The sequence below is a fragment of the Giraffa tippelskirchi genome, chromosome 2 (assembly GCF_054371585.1).
Source record: "Giraffa tippelskirchi isolate mGirTip1 chromosome 2, T2T-mGirTip1v1.2.pri, whole genome shotgun sequence".
Classification (NCBI taxonomy): Eukaryota; Metazoa; Chordata; class Mammalia; order Artiodactyla; family Giraffidae; genus Giraffa; species Giraffa tippelskirchi.
The window spans coordinates 206,091,513-206,105,650 of record NC_137276.1 but is presented as its reverse complement, the minus strand read 5'-3'; the positions used below and the strand labels follow the sequence as shown (position 1 = coordinate 206,105,650).

At 36.2% G+C, this 14,138-nt stretch overlaps 1 long non-coding RNA gene across 1 annotated transcript in view; it reads right to left on the bottom strand.

Annotated features, from left to right (window-relative positions):
- Window positions 1–14,138, bottom strand: part of LOC145531069 (uncharacterized) — a 245,303-nt gene that overhangs the window by 58,353 nt on the left and 172,812 nt on the right. The window contains exon 3 of the long non-coding RNA XR_014072151.1: window positions 10,288–10,390. This is a non-coding gene — a long non-coding RNA (uncharacterized LOC145531069). The remainder of the gene's footprint in view (window positions 1–10,287; window positions 10,391–14,138) is intronic.

Sequence of the window (14,138 nt, the reverse complement as noted above, 5' to 3'; positions counted from 1 at the left end):
ACAGGAGACATGGGTTAGATCCCTGGGTTGGAAAGATCCCCTGGAGGAGGGCATGGCAACTCACTCCAGCATTCTTGCCTAGAAAATCCCATAGACAGAGGAGCCTGGTGGGCTACAGTCCATAGGGTTGCAAAGAGTCAAATGTGATGAAGCGACTGAGCATGCACATACTAGGCCTTCAGAACTTTCCTTAGATAATCCTTCTGAATCTTTTCTCCCACTCTAACTCCCATACCTAAAGAATGCAAATTTATCTCCCTGAGATGTAATTCAATTCCACACATCTTTCCTGAGCATCTTTTATTTATTTACTAGATACATTTCTAGAAACTTGGTGTATATCAGTGAACAAAACAGGTAAAGCCGCCTGCCATGTTGGCATTAACATTCCTGGCTTGAATACTCTCACAGAATGTATTTTGTCTTGTCTTATATATATTGTTTAGAATTCTGTAAGTTGCTTTTCAACAGACTCTTGGATCCAGATAAATCCTACCACTTTCTAGCTTAAGTAATATCGCTAAGTTACAGTGTCCTCGGCCATGAGAGGTACATGTAAACTCATAGACTTGTGGACAGGTTAACCAAAATAATGTTTAGAATATTTTGGATGGTGCCCAGAGAATAGTAAACATTCTGAAAATATTTATTTGCATTGATATTATGTAGAATATTTACTAGTATTGATTAATATTAGCATTGATATAGGGCTTCCCAAGTGGCACCAGTGGTAAAGAACTCACCTGCAAATGCAGGAGACATAAGAGACATAGTATTGATTTAGTGGTAATAATATTAATAGTATTATTCTTATAAGTGGGCAGTAAATTGTAGCTATTATCAATATTTTTTTCATGATAACTCCTTCTCAATGATAAGCTCTCTAAAGCCAAAGAGTCTCTTATTCCCCTCATTGCTATCCACCCCCCACCCCTAACCCACCTTCCCTTTCTCTCTCTTGGTGAACTTCTTTGTGGATAGCATATCAGCATTCAAAAAAAAAATTTATTACATTGAATTGAATTAAAAGCTGAAGTTTCATCTTAATAATGTCCAAGTTTTTCTTAGTTCTCAAAATTTTCCAAAATAGCCTGTTTTTAATACCTAACAGTTCCCTAAAATAAACCTGGAGAACAAATTTTAAGGTAGTGTAGATCTAAATGTTGCTTGGTTTAGAGAGGAATTTCAAATTTCACTTTCATATTAGGAGTGTTGAAATTGATTTTCTGATCATAGCAGATTAATCCCAAATATAGACATCTTATGATACTTAACGAAAATTTCAGCACTGCTCATTGAAATGGGGTATAAGACATCTTATTGTCTAAACCTATATGGGATCATTGTGCTTAGTTGCTCAGTCATGTCCGACTCTTTGTTACCCCATGGATTGTAGCCCACCAGGCTCCTCTGTCCATGGGGATTCTCTAGGCAAGAATACTGGAGTGGGTTGTCATGCCCTCTTCCGGGGAAATCTTCCCAACTCAGGGATCGAACCCAGGTCTCCCACAGTGCAGGCAGATTCTTTACTGTTTGAGCCACCAGGAAAACCCAATAGAGTCATTACAGGGAGGCAAATCTGATACATGTACACACTGGAGGTCATCATGAATACATTTTCCCAAAGAGATGCAATTAATCACCCAGTTTGAGGATAGTGAATCTAGCCTCCAACCTTTCCAAAGCTCAGATATTCCATATTTGATATGCTAATGACTAATCAAATCACAATCAGTATGCATTTTAACCCACAATGCAAATATAGAATTTCATTTGGTGATGTAAATACATGATAATAATTATGGAAATTTCCTTGGGTGAAGGGCAGCAAATATTAGTACAACTAATATGATACTTATTAGGTCCTAACTGCTTCAATCTGCCAAATGCTGTTTTGGGAGCTGCCTTCTACTGTCCTGGTTTTTCATTCTCATTGCTGAAAAACTAGAAAGGAACAGTATCCATTGCAAATGAGCCAGCCTACTGTAACACAGTCCTTTCAGTTTAGCTATGCTTTTCCAGATAACTTTATGATGATTAGATAATTTTATGGCCCAGACTGTCTTGCTTCAGTACTCTAGACCATCAATATGAATATCTGGAAGTGATTTACATATGGAGAATAATGCATTTGAATAAACAAAGAAAGAATCAGATGGCCGTTTTGCACGGTGCTAATACAATAATAAGCAGGAGCTTTTTTTTTATTATTGGACCTTTTCTTTTTGAAGTGTGAGATTTACTTTGCTCTACTGACTGATGAGGATAGCTTGGTCTGAAGGAGTTAAACCTGGGTACTACAGAAGGCAGTGTCTTATCTCTGTAAGAGCCATTTACTGCACTGTCTTCCACCTGGAATTAGAGATGGGCGAGATAATCTTATCAATAGTTCAAAGTAAATTCATCTTCAGATTTCAAATTATGAGATAGAACTATGCATTGCAGACTGATCTCCCATGCATTATTTCCAATTATTTCCACAAATCTATAAAGTAGATTAACTGAGGGATATAGAGTTAAATTACTTTGGTTATTTGCCTTAATGGACAAGCTTTCAAGTTATTTTTAGTTAGAAAATCATATATTTTTTTTTTTACAGAAGATGTTATATACTGAAATATGCAAAGAAATACAAAGTCTAAACATTAGAAAGATATGCAATATAAAAGAGAAAGAACTTCATAATCCATCTCCCCATCTCAAGAACTGTTTTCAATCCACGTTCTTCTAATAGTTGCTACGTATGTACTCTACATATGTTTCCATTTTTTTTCACTATTAAAAAAAAAGCAGCAATAAATTGATTCCATTCACAACATATTATGAGAAAAGATTTTTACTTCTCTTTTCCAATAATTCATTTAAAAAATTGGGGTATAGTTGCTTTACAATGTTGTTGTTTAGTTTTTGCTATATAATGAAGTGAAACAGCCATAGGTACACATATATTCCCTCCGTCATGGACTTCCCTACCCTCCATCTTACTCCTCTAGGTCACCACAGAGCACGGAGCTGAGCTCCCCATGCTATACAGTAGGTTCCCACTAGCTATCTGTTTTACACATATCAGTGCACATATGTCAATCCCAATCCCCCAATTCATCCCAGCTCCTCTCTCCACTACCGTGTTCAACAGTCTATTCTCTATATCTGTGTCTCTATTCCCAACCTGCAAATTCTCTGTGTCTGCATAGTTGGAGTATTTTCCTTTTTTTTTTTTTTACTGCTAACAAAAACACTGCAGGAAAAATTCTTAAAAAAGAAGTCGCATGTACATTTTTCACTCATTTACATACATTTTTGTCTAATTTAAAAAACATGATTCTATATAAAAAAAATATTATATATGTTGAATAATTTTATATATATATACATATACACAAGCACAGGTGGTCTTTTAAAACAGTATCACTAAATATATACATATATGTAAATGTGCATATATACACATATCATTACAATCATTTTACTTCTTTTAATTCCTGACAATACACAGTAATTATTAACTAAATATTAGGAGTTGATTTGAAAAATAAAAATCACATTATTCTAAATTATTTTCCAAAAATGCCTTTATAATCTAATTGAAATAAATTGGCCAATTCATGTGTATTCACAATGGAAAACACAGGTTATACACTCCAGAAAAAGGGAAGACAAGAGTAAATAAGGCTTATATAATCTCTTTTATGATCTAATCACTATTTTAGACACTTTTTCTGCCTTTTAAAGATCTACAAACAAATCTGCACATTATGCATTATTAATGGTTTTTATAGATAAATAATCTGATGCTTAAATTGGTTCAATATGTAAATAAACAAACAGACATACAAAAGCCAAGATTACAAATTTTGTTTGTGGTAAAGTTAGATTTGGGCTTCCCTAGTGGCTCACATGGTGAAGAATCCGCCTGCAATGTGGGAGACTTGGGTTCAATCCCTGGGTTGGGAATATCCCCTGGAGGAGGGCATGGCAACTCACTCCAGTATTCTTGCCTAGAGAATTTCCACGGACAGAGGAGCCTGGCAGGCTACAGTCCATGGGGTGGCAAAAGGTCAGACCCGACTGAGCGACTAAGCATAGCACAGTACAGCACAGCAAAGTTAAATTTAAATCAAAACTTCTGATGCTAAGGTTAATACCATCCTCATTACAGTGTGCTATACAAGATGTAAGGCTAAGACTTTAAGTATTTTCTGAGTATACAGTCTATGTTCTATTTGTTTGCTTGTAAATGGTATGTCTATACAGAGAGATATGGATATGATACATGATTTCTTTTAATACAATGGAGTCTCATGAATTTAATAATATATTTTTCCTGTAAAGAGGAATATAATTCAGCTGATTGATTGTTTCCAGGGGATAGATTAGATAAAGGTATCAATATTGCACATTTTGACAGAGACATCTTCTTAGAATCCAAATATTACATTTCTGTAAAAAGCTTAAAGCAGAAATGGAATCTTTTAAAATAAAGTCTAGGTTGCTACCAGCAATGTGGAGACCATTAAAAGAGACATTAATAAAATGCTTTGCAGAGCAAAATAATCAAGAAGGATTTGCCAGGAATTAGAGCAACATGATGAATCATAACACAGATAAAAATTACTGGAGTTTATTTATTACAAATAGCTCAGAGTGGTTAATGAGGACTCCTATCACATTCCAATAAATTTTAAATCATCAGCTCAGCTCCCACATATTCTAATTGTAAGTGTATCTACCCTTACAAGTACAATTGTTGCTTTTTCTCCCATACTTTGAAATGACTAACATTATGGAGAATTTATATATGACACAGAAGATCTTCTTGGAAACATTATATATTTCATTTTAGGGGTGGTATAACTCTTGGGGATGGTTTGGCTATATGGTACATAAACTCTTCCATGACGATAAACTGCCTGTCCATATCACATGAACTAACATATCCCAGATGCTGCAAACCCACTGAGGGAAGTTTTCTGTTCAAGCATGATTCATTGCAAAGATGAGAACAGCTTGTTCCCCAGGAAGTATTTACTTGCCACAACATCAGGCATTTTATCGTACCACCTGCACATTTATTAGAACAAAACTTTGCACTTAAAGGAAATGTACCCAAACAACATAAGGTAGAAGAAGTTAACCACAAGTGGCCTTAACCAAAAAAAAAAAAAAGGCATCGAATATCACTAAACTAAGGTAGAGTCATGTGCATCTGATCATGACCAAATTGTTGAACTTTTGATAATCCTTCCCTTCTATAGTTTTTGGAAAATACCTCTACACATTGAAAGGAAAGGAATTGATGCCTTGTTAAAGTTAGCCTGGATCTTTGTTTCTTGCTTGTACCTCCTATTAACTATGAAATGTTAGACCAATTTGTATTCCTTTCAAAAATGAGTTTACTCTGCTTGCCTGTAAGTATCTTGCATGTATTGGCAAGGTCACCAGATTTCAATAGAAACTCTTTTCACCCCATCTTCTGGACTCTGGAAGGCCTGAGTATGATAGAGATTTAGGGAACTTCCAACCTTGACTAACACTGTAAAATTGGGCAGCATTTAGCCTAGTTTTTTCCTCTTCAAAGAAGGAACTGGATGCTATTGATATCTCATGGACATAATCTCATACTCTTTCCTTTTGTTAGCATTTTTCTACTTAAACACACACACATATACACACACAGTGAATGCAGCTTAGGTTACAATGGAAGACAGAGGGCATGGGAAAGAGAAGAGATTTCTGTAGTAAAAGACCTGGTTCTGCCTCTTTACTAGCTGTTTGACCTTAAATAAATCCTTAACCTCTGGAAGGTCAGTTCAACACCACTGAGGATTAAACATGACAATGCATGTAAGGCACCTAGCACACAGTGGACTAGTTCAGGTAGATACTTAATTGTAAAAAGTTATAAACAAGTTCCAATAAACTGATTTCATATTACACTGTTGTAGAGGTTGCCTAGGGTATGATCCTGTCATTGTGTTGTCTAAGAAGATGCTCAATGTGAAAGGTGTGAGGTAAGTTTTACTTGGGGCATAATGAGGACTGCAACGCAGGAGACAACACCTCAGATAGCTCTGAGAGATTGCTCCAAAAAGGCAGTAGGGGAAGGTCAATATTTAAGATTTTGGTGAAGGGGGAGTTCAATGCAATCAAGCACTTACTTTACAACAGGTTTTCTGCTAGTCACAAGAAGCTGATGTCACCAAGAAGGGATTAGATGCTTTTCTGGATGGAGAAGCCTGGTAGGCTACAGTCTATGGGGTCCAAAGAGTCAGACAGGACTGAGAGACTTCACTTTCACTTTACATAGGAGGAGATGCAAGGATTGGGATCATGAAATCAGTTCCTGAAAATATCTATCTAAAGACCTGTTCCACCAGTTTCCCTGGAGCACAGAGTGCTTCACTCTCCACCCTGAACTCCTTCAGCGCATGTCAAAGGTCAACAGCTACAGCAGCACAGGTTTCAATCTCTGTAGAGGAAGATGGCAAATGCCCTTGTCCAGGGCAAATTTGTAGTTGACAGTTGTTTAGTTGTTAAGTCATGTACCGGGATTCTAAGGTAGCAGAGTGGCAAAGAATCCACCTGCAAATGCTGGAGACTCAAGAGCCAGGGATTCAATCCCTGGGTTGGGAAGGTGCCCTGGAGAAGAAAATGGCAACCCGCTCCAGTATTTTTACCTGGAAAATTCCATGGACAGAGGAGTCTGACAGGTACAGTCCATGGGGTCACAAGGTTTCAGACACAACTGAGCACACAAGAAAGAAAAAAATGTCTCCAACTCATGGGGACCCAACAGACGGCAGTCTGTCAGGCTTCCCTGTCCATGAGACTTCCCAAGCAAGAATACTGGAGAGGGTTGCCATTTCCTTCTGCACGGCATCTTTCTGGCTCGGGGATTGAACCAGCATCCCCTGAATTGGCAGGAGGATTCTTTACCGCTAAGCTACCAGGGAAGCCCAAGGTATGATCTTAGTGTATTACTAAAATATATACTAAGATGGATACATGCACATCACCAGATGGTAAATACCAAAATCAAACAGATTATATTCTTTGCAGCCAAAGATGGAGAAGCTTTATACAGTCAGCAAAAACAAGACAGGGAGCTGACTGTGGCTTGGATCATGAACTCCTTATTGCCAAATTCAGACTTAAATTGAAGAAAGCAGGGAAAACCACTAGACCATCCAGGTATGACCTAAATCAAATCCCTTATGATTATACAGTGGAAGTGACAAATAGATACAAGGGATTAAATCTGATAGAAAGAGTGCCTGAAGAACTATAGACGGAGGTTTGTGACATTGTACAGGAGGCTGTGATCACAATCATGCCCAAGAAAAAGAAATGCAAAAAGGCAAAATGGTTGTCTGGGGAGGCCTTACAAATAGCTGAGAAAAGAAGAGAAGCTAAAGGCAAAGGAGAAAAGGAAAGATATATCTATCTGAAAGCAGAGTTCCAAAGAAAAACAAGGAGAAATAAGAAAGCCTTCTTAAGATATAAGTGCAAAGAAGCATAGGAAAACAATAGAATGAGAAACACTAGAAATCTCTTCAAGAAAATTGGAGATACCAAGGGAACATTTCATGCAAAGATGAGCACATAAAGGACAGAAACTGTATGGACCTAACAGAAGCAGAAGATATTAAGAAGAGGTGGCAAGAATACACAGAAGAACTGTACCAAAAATATCTTCACGACCCAGATAACCATGATGGTGTGATCACTCACCTAGAACCAGACATCCTGGAATGCGAGGTCAAATGCATCTTAGGAAGCAGCACTAGGAGGAAAGTTAGTGGAGGTGATGGAATTCCTGTTGAGCTGTTTCAAATCCTAAAAGATGATGCTGTGAAAATGCTGAACTCAATGTGCCAGCAAATTTGTAAAACTCAGCAGTGGCCACAGGATGTGAAAAGGTCTATTTTCATTCCAATCCCAAAGAAAGGCAATGCCAAAGAATGTTCAAACTACTTCACAACTGCACTCATCTCACATGCTAGCAAAGTAATGCTCAAAATTCTCCAAGCTAGGCTTTAACAGTATGTGAACCGAGAACTTCCAGATGTTCAGGCCAAATTTAGGAAACGCAGAGGAACCAGAGATCAAATTGACAACATCTGTTGGATCATAGTAAAAGCAAGATAATTCCAGAAAAGCATCTATTTCTGCTTCAGTGACTATGCCAAAGCCTTTGACTATGTGGATCACAGCAAACTGTGGAAAATTCTTAAAGAAATGGGAATGCCAGGCCACCTGACTTGCCTCCTGAGAAATCTGTATGCAGGTCAAGAAGCAACAGTTAGAACCGGACATGAAACAATGGACAGATTCCATATTGTCACCCTGCTTATTTAAGTTATATGCAGAGTACATCATGCGAAATGCCAGGCGGTATGAAGCATAATCTAGAATCAAGATTGCTGGGAGAAATACCAAAAACCTCAGATATGCAGATGACACCACCCTTATGGCAGAAAGTGAAGAGGAACTAAAGAGCCTTTTAATGAAGTTGAAAGAGGAGAATGAAAAAGTTAGCTTAAAACTCAACATTCAAAAAACTAAGCCCATGGCATCTGGTCCCATCACTTCATGGCAAATAGATGGGGAAACAGTGGAAACAGTGACAGACTTTCTTTTCTTGGTCTCCAAAATTATCGCAGATGCTGACTGCAGCCATGAAATTAAAAGACTGTTGCTTCTTGGAAGAAAAGCTATGACCAACCTAGGCAACATATTAAAAATCAAAGACATTACTTTGCCAACAAAGGTTCATCTAGTCAAAGCTTTGGTTATTCCAGCAGTCATGTATCGATGTGAGAGTTGGACCGCAAAGGAAGCTGAGTGTTGAAGAATTGATGCTTTTGAACTGTGATGTTGGAGAAGACTCTTGGGAATGTCTTGGACTGCAAAGAGATCCAACCAGTCCATCCTAAAGGAGATCATTCATGAATATTCATTGGAAGGACTGATGCTGAAGCTGAAACTCGAATACTTTGGCCACCTGATGCAAAGAACTGACTCATTGGAAAAGACCCTGATGCTGGGCAAGATTGAAGGCAGGAGGAGAAGGGGACAACTGGGAATGAGATGGTTGAATGGCATCACCGACTCAATGGACATGAGTTTGAGTAAACTCCAGGAGTTAGTGATGGACAGGGAAGCCTGGCATGCTCCTGTCCATGGGATCAGAAAGAGTCGGACACAACTGAGTGACTGAATTGAACTGATAATATGTACTGGAAATGATCTTTCACCAAGTTTGTCCTTGGTGAAATAACAAAAAAGCCCTTGTAATGCTCTTTAGAAGGTCATTCTGTTAGGCCTGGGGACTGTAATACAAGTTGCTTGAAATCATGATGTCAATTATATATCACATGCATTCAATGTTTATGTGTTATTATTAATTGATTAAAAGAGAGTGTCACTTTGAACTGATGCAATTAACTGTGTTTGTTTTGCTCCTTGGAAAAAATATCAGCTAGAAGGATTTTAAATACAAAAAATAGATTGAAATGATTGCTAATCGTTTGATTTTAAGGGACAGTGACCAGGAGGCTCTGTAGCCTTTGGTGTGGCATCATGCTCTGAGGATATGGAGTTAACACCCACGGGTCCATCATAAGGAGCCTCAGCGCTCAAAAATACCTGGTGGCCACTTTGATCGATCTTCTTAACTGAGGTTTTGGGTCATTTTCTGGTATTACTTTTCTTTCTATCCGTAATGACCACCTAGTCAGTGCCTGAGATCTTAAGAGTCTAGAAAATTTCTCCCATTTCTACTGCCTGCTGAACTGATATCCAGAGATAACTATATGAGAGGATGTGCACTATGCCCAAAAGCTTTGTTTCTTTCTTGAGTGTTTAGGAGTGGCAGGTGATCAGCATGGTTTGTTGTAGACAATACCTTATAGTGCCTGGCATGCAGGAGCAGACAGCACTTAACACAGAGGAAATGCCTGTTTCCACTTTTCCATTGTTATCTTAAATATTTAGGAAGCTAAAATCTCTTTCAAAGTGTTGAATTGACATTATGTTAATATAAACAACGTAGTATTTGATCTCTTAGCTACTGCAATGTAAGACAATGATAAACCAAGAAAATGCACTCAGAAGATGTCTGGTGCAAGATCAAGTCTTTTAATATTTATCTCTTTTGTTGTAAAAATGTTTAAGCTTGGGAAGGATTGATTAATCAAACCAGGACAGGGACTATATAATATAGATACATGATCTGTCACTGCAGTAAGTGATTGGATCATAATCAGGAATAAAGCTCTCAAGTACCTCTAATGATGTTACGTTGCAGCTTCGGAAATGCACAGGGAAGGCAATATGGAAAGAGAAGACGGCATCCATCTCAGGAGACCAGAGATGGCACAGGAACAACCTGGGATTAAAAGAAACACAAATCAAGTGAGAATCCTGGTGTGAAGGAAATGTAGCATGACACTGGGAAGTCAGCGGCTGTGTTCAGCAGTATGAAACATTCCAGCTGGTGCTTTCAGAACTTATCATGAAAAATTAAAGTGATCTGAGGGTACTTTTCGTGTGGATAGTAGTCTCTAGAAAAATGTTTATTATTGCAACTGCTATAGAAGATATAGAAACTATATAACCAGGAAAAAAGGGGCAATAATATTTTACTTGAGTGGTTACACAATGATTTGAAGCAAGGAGAGTTCTAAACGTATGACCAATTATTAACTGCTAAAAACTAAGACTCATGTACTCTAGTAACGTGGACGGTAAAAATAATTTCGGTTTTCCGGAAATACCCTGAAATACTTAAATAAAAATATGTCATTTGAGTCCCTATATCTTATAAAATATGACTAGGAAAATATTGACTTGATTTTTGATTTCCTTTAAAATCAATCTGTAAAAATGTTCTATTGACTACTACTGATAATCTTGTAAATTTGTATAATCACTTTGGTTAGTTTTAGAAATATTGAAAATGAACATAATATGGATTAGCAGTTTCACTTTCAAATATACTTGTAACGTGTCCCAAATATACTTTCAATATACTTTTAAAATATTCCAAATATAACACAGGCCTTACCAAGTGGCACAGTGGTAAAGAATCTGCCTGCCAATGCAGGAGAGTCAAGAGATGTGGGTTCAATCCCTGGGTAAGGAAGATACCCTGGAGGAGGAAATGGCAACTCGCTCCAGTATTCTTGCCTGGAAAATTCCATGGCCAGAGGAGACTGGCAGGCTACACCCATGGGGTTGCAAAGAGTCGAACATGACTGAACGACTGAGCACATATAGGCAAAAATGTGACACAAGAATGTTCCCACCAGAATGTTCATTTTAAGTATTTTTTCTATAATAGTGAACAACTGGCAATCACTTAAATATCCAGCAACAAGAGAATGGATTAATACACTGTGGTACATTTGTAAAACTGGATAGATTATATAGAAGTCAGATTAATAAACAAAAACTATATAAATTATAGATAAATATTTAAGAAAAAACGAATTGTAGAATTGTGAATATAGGCTTTTACTATTCACAGAAATTTAAAAATATGACCCAAAGAATATGTGTATGTTTATGAATGCTTGTATATGATATCCAGTATTAAAAAATTACCTATGGAAATGATAAGCAGCAAATTAAGGGAGTGTTTACCTCTAGGGAGGAAGAGAAAAATGGGAATGGAATTCATTAGGGGTATGTAAAGGATTTTTATCTCCAGAATTTTATTCACTAAAATTTTTAATATGAGCATTAGAATTTGAAAGGTTTGAAAGAATTAGTAGGTGGCTTTTATTATAAGAATAGTAATGTTTAAAACTTCCTTTAGTTTAAAATATTTCAAAATAAAAAATGTCATTTAAAAATTCCCTTTACCTAACAATTTTGGTCTATTCCCACACATTCAGTTTATTTCTCCATAAAATCATAGACACTAGGCAAAATACAGACACATTTATGTAAGAAATTTTAGTTTTCATAGATCTATATTATTTCACCAATTAAATTTCTATGAAGATCACATTAAGTTCTGTATAAAAACCATTCTTCATGGCTGAAATTACAAGATGTGAGTACCTGTTTTTTGTATATCAGGTTCTCTTTGCTCATGGCAGATAGCAGATAATTCAAAAAAATAGATAACTTGTAATAATAACTATATTCAGTAATATTTTGGTAAGATTTAAAATGTTGAATTTAAAATAATGATCTATATCTATCTATACTTTTATGTGTATTACCAACCAATGTTGTGTAAAGTATCTTAGAAATCAGTTTCAGGGTGGAAAGAAATCAACTTCTACCATTTAAAAATGCTACATATAGTATACAAAGATGAAAATTAAGGGAATATTATATCAATATATAAATAAGATGAAAGGAATGACAAATCAATAGACTTTTATAACATTTAGATAATTATTCATGAAGAACTTGTGTTAAAATTGAGAAAAATATTATAATGTTTAAGACACAAATTTGAAAAAATCTTTATGACTTCCCTGGTGGCTCAGATGGTAAAAGCGTCTACCTACAGTGTGGGAGACCCTGGCTCGATTCCTGGGTGGAGAAGATCCCCTGGAGAAGGAAATGGCAACCAACTCCAGTACTCTTGCCTGGAAAATCCCATGGACGCAGAAGCCTGGTAGGCTACAATCCATGGGGTCACAAAGAGTCGGACACAACTGAGCGACTTCACTTACACTTTTCATTAATTACATGTGATTATAGTACTCCTCTTAATAAAATTTTTACCACAAGATTTTTAATATAAATTCTACCAGATTATTAATATAACTGAGACTTCAGTCTGTTTATCTAAATATCATATAAGAAAAGAAGTTAATTTTTAACATTTGAGTGTATGCTTAACCATTTAGGAATTGGCTGCTAGCAATTCTTAGTTACCATCTTACCCTGTAATGTTGTAGGTATGTGTCATTTTATTTAAGAAATGCTATGCTTCCTTCGCTTGTATTTCATGGATGGAGGAACTGAGATTTTCATCCACAGTGTAGCTCATGTTTGAAGTATGTAGATAGACATGCTTTTTGTCCCTAGAGATTTTTACAAATGCATCTTGATGATAAATGCCATTTCTACACAGGCAATACTCATTTCACTTTGAATCATAAAACTGAATGCAAATGGTTATTCAACTTGTAAAGGGATATTACAAAGAAATAAGAAAAGTATTATGTCTCGTAGTCACTACATTAAGGTGACTATAAGTATAGACTAAATACCACGTATGCAACAAGTCAAAGGATAAAAATATATAGAAGAAATTCAGCCATGAATAAATAATAGTACCAGACATATCACCCCAATGTAAACAAAGAAAAAACTGGGCAAAAACCAGCTCTATTCAGGCATTAAAAAGTAGCATAAAACTGTGTTCATTAAGAAAATAATACACTTTAAATTCAAACACACAAGTTAACAGTAAAAGAATGGAAAAATCGAAATCATGTAAACTCTACACATAAGAGAACTGAATTGACTGTGTGAATGTCAGACAAAATAAAATTTGGTAAAGGAATATAGTCAGGGATAAAGAGAAACATTTTATAAAAATAAAATAAATTAATTTTTCAAGAAGACGTAACATTCCTAAAGAATATGCAAGGAAAAACAGCTTCAAAATACTTGAAGCAAAATTTGACAGTTCTGAAAGAAGAAACAGATATAGCCACAATTAGAATTGAAGACTACAGCACTCTTATTTCTGTAATTGACAGAGGAAGCAGGAAAAAAAAACAAAAACAGAAACAATCTAGATGTGACCAATGTTATTACCTAACATGACCTAATTGACATTTAGAGAACACCCCATCCAACGCTGACAAAATGCATGTCCTTTCCAAATGTGCATGGAATATTCACCATAATAGATACATATGAGGCTATAAAACACACCACATTTAAAGGAAGGGAAAGTGGAAATTATATTGAATGTGTTGTATGACACTTACATAAGAGGAATACAGATGGGAAAGGGTGAAGTAAATCTACCTTTATTTCAGAAGATGTCATATGAACACAGAAGATATTAAGAAATCTACAAAAAAAAGACTATGAGAACAAATACTTGCGTTTAGCAAAAACGGTGGAAAAAAGTTCAATATATAAAATTCAACTGGATA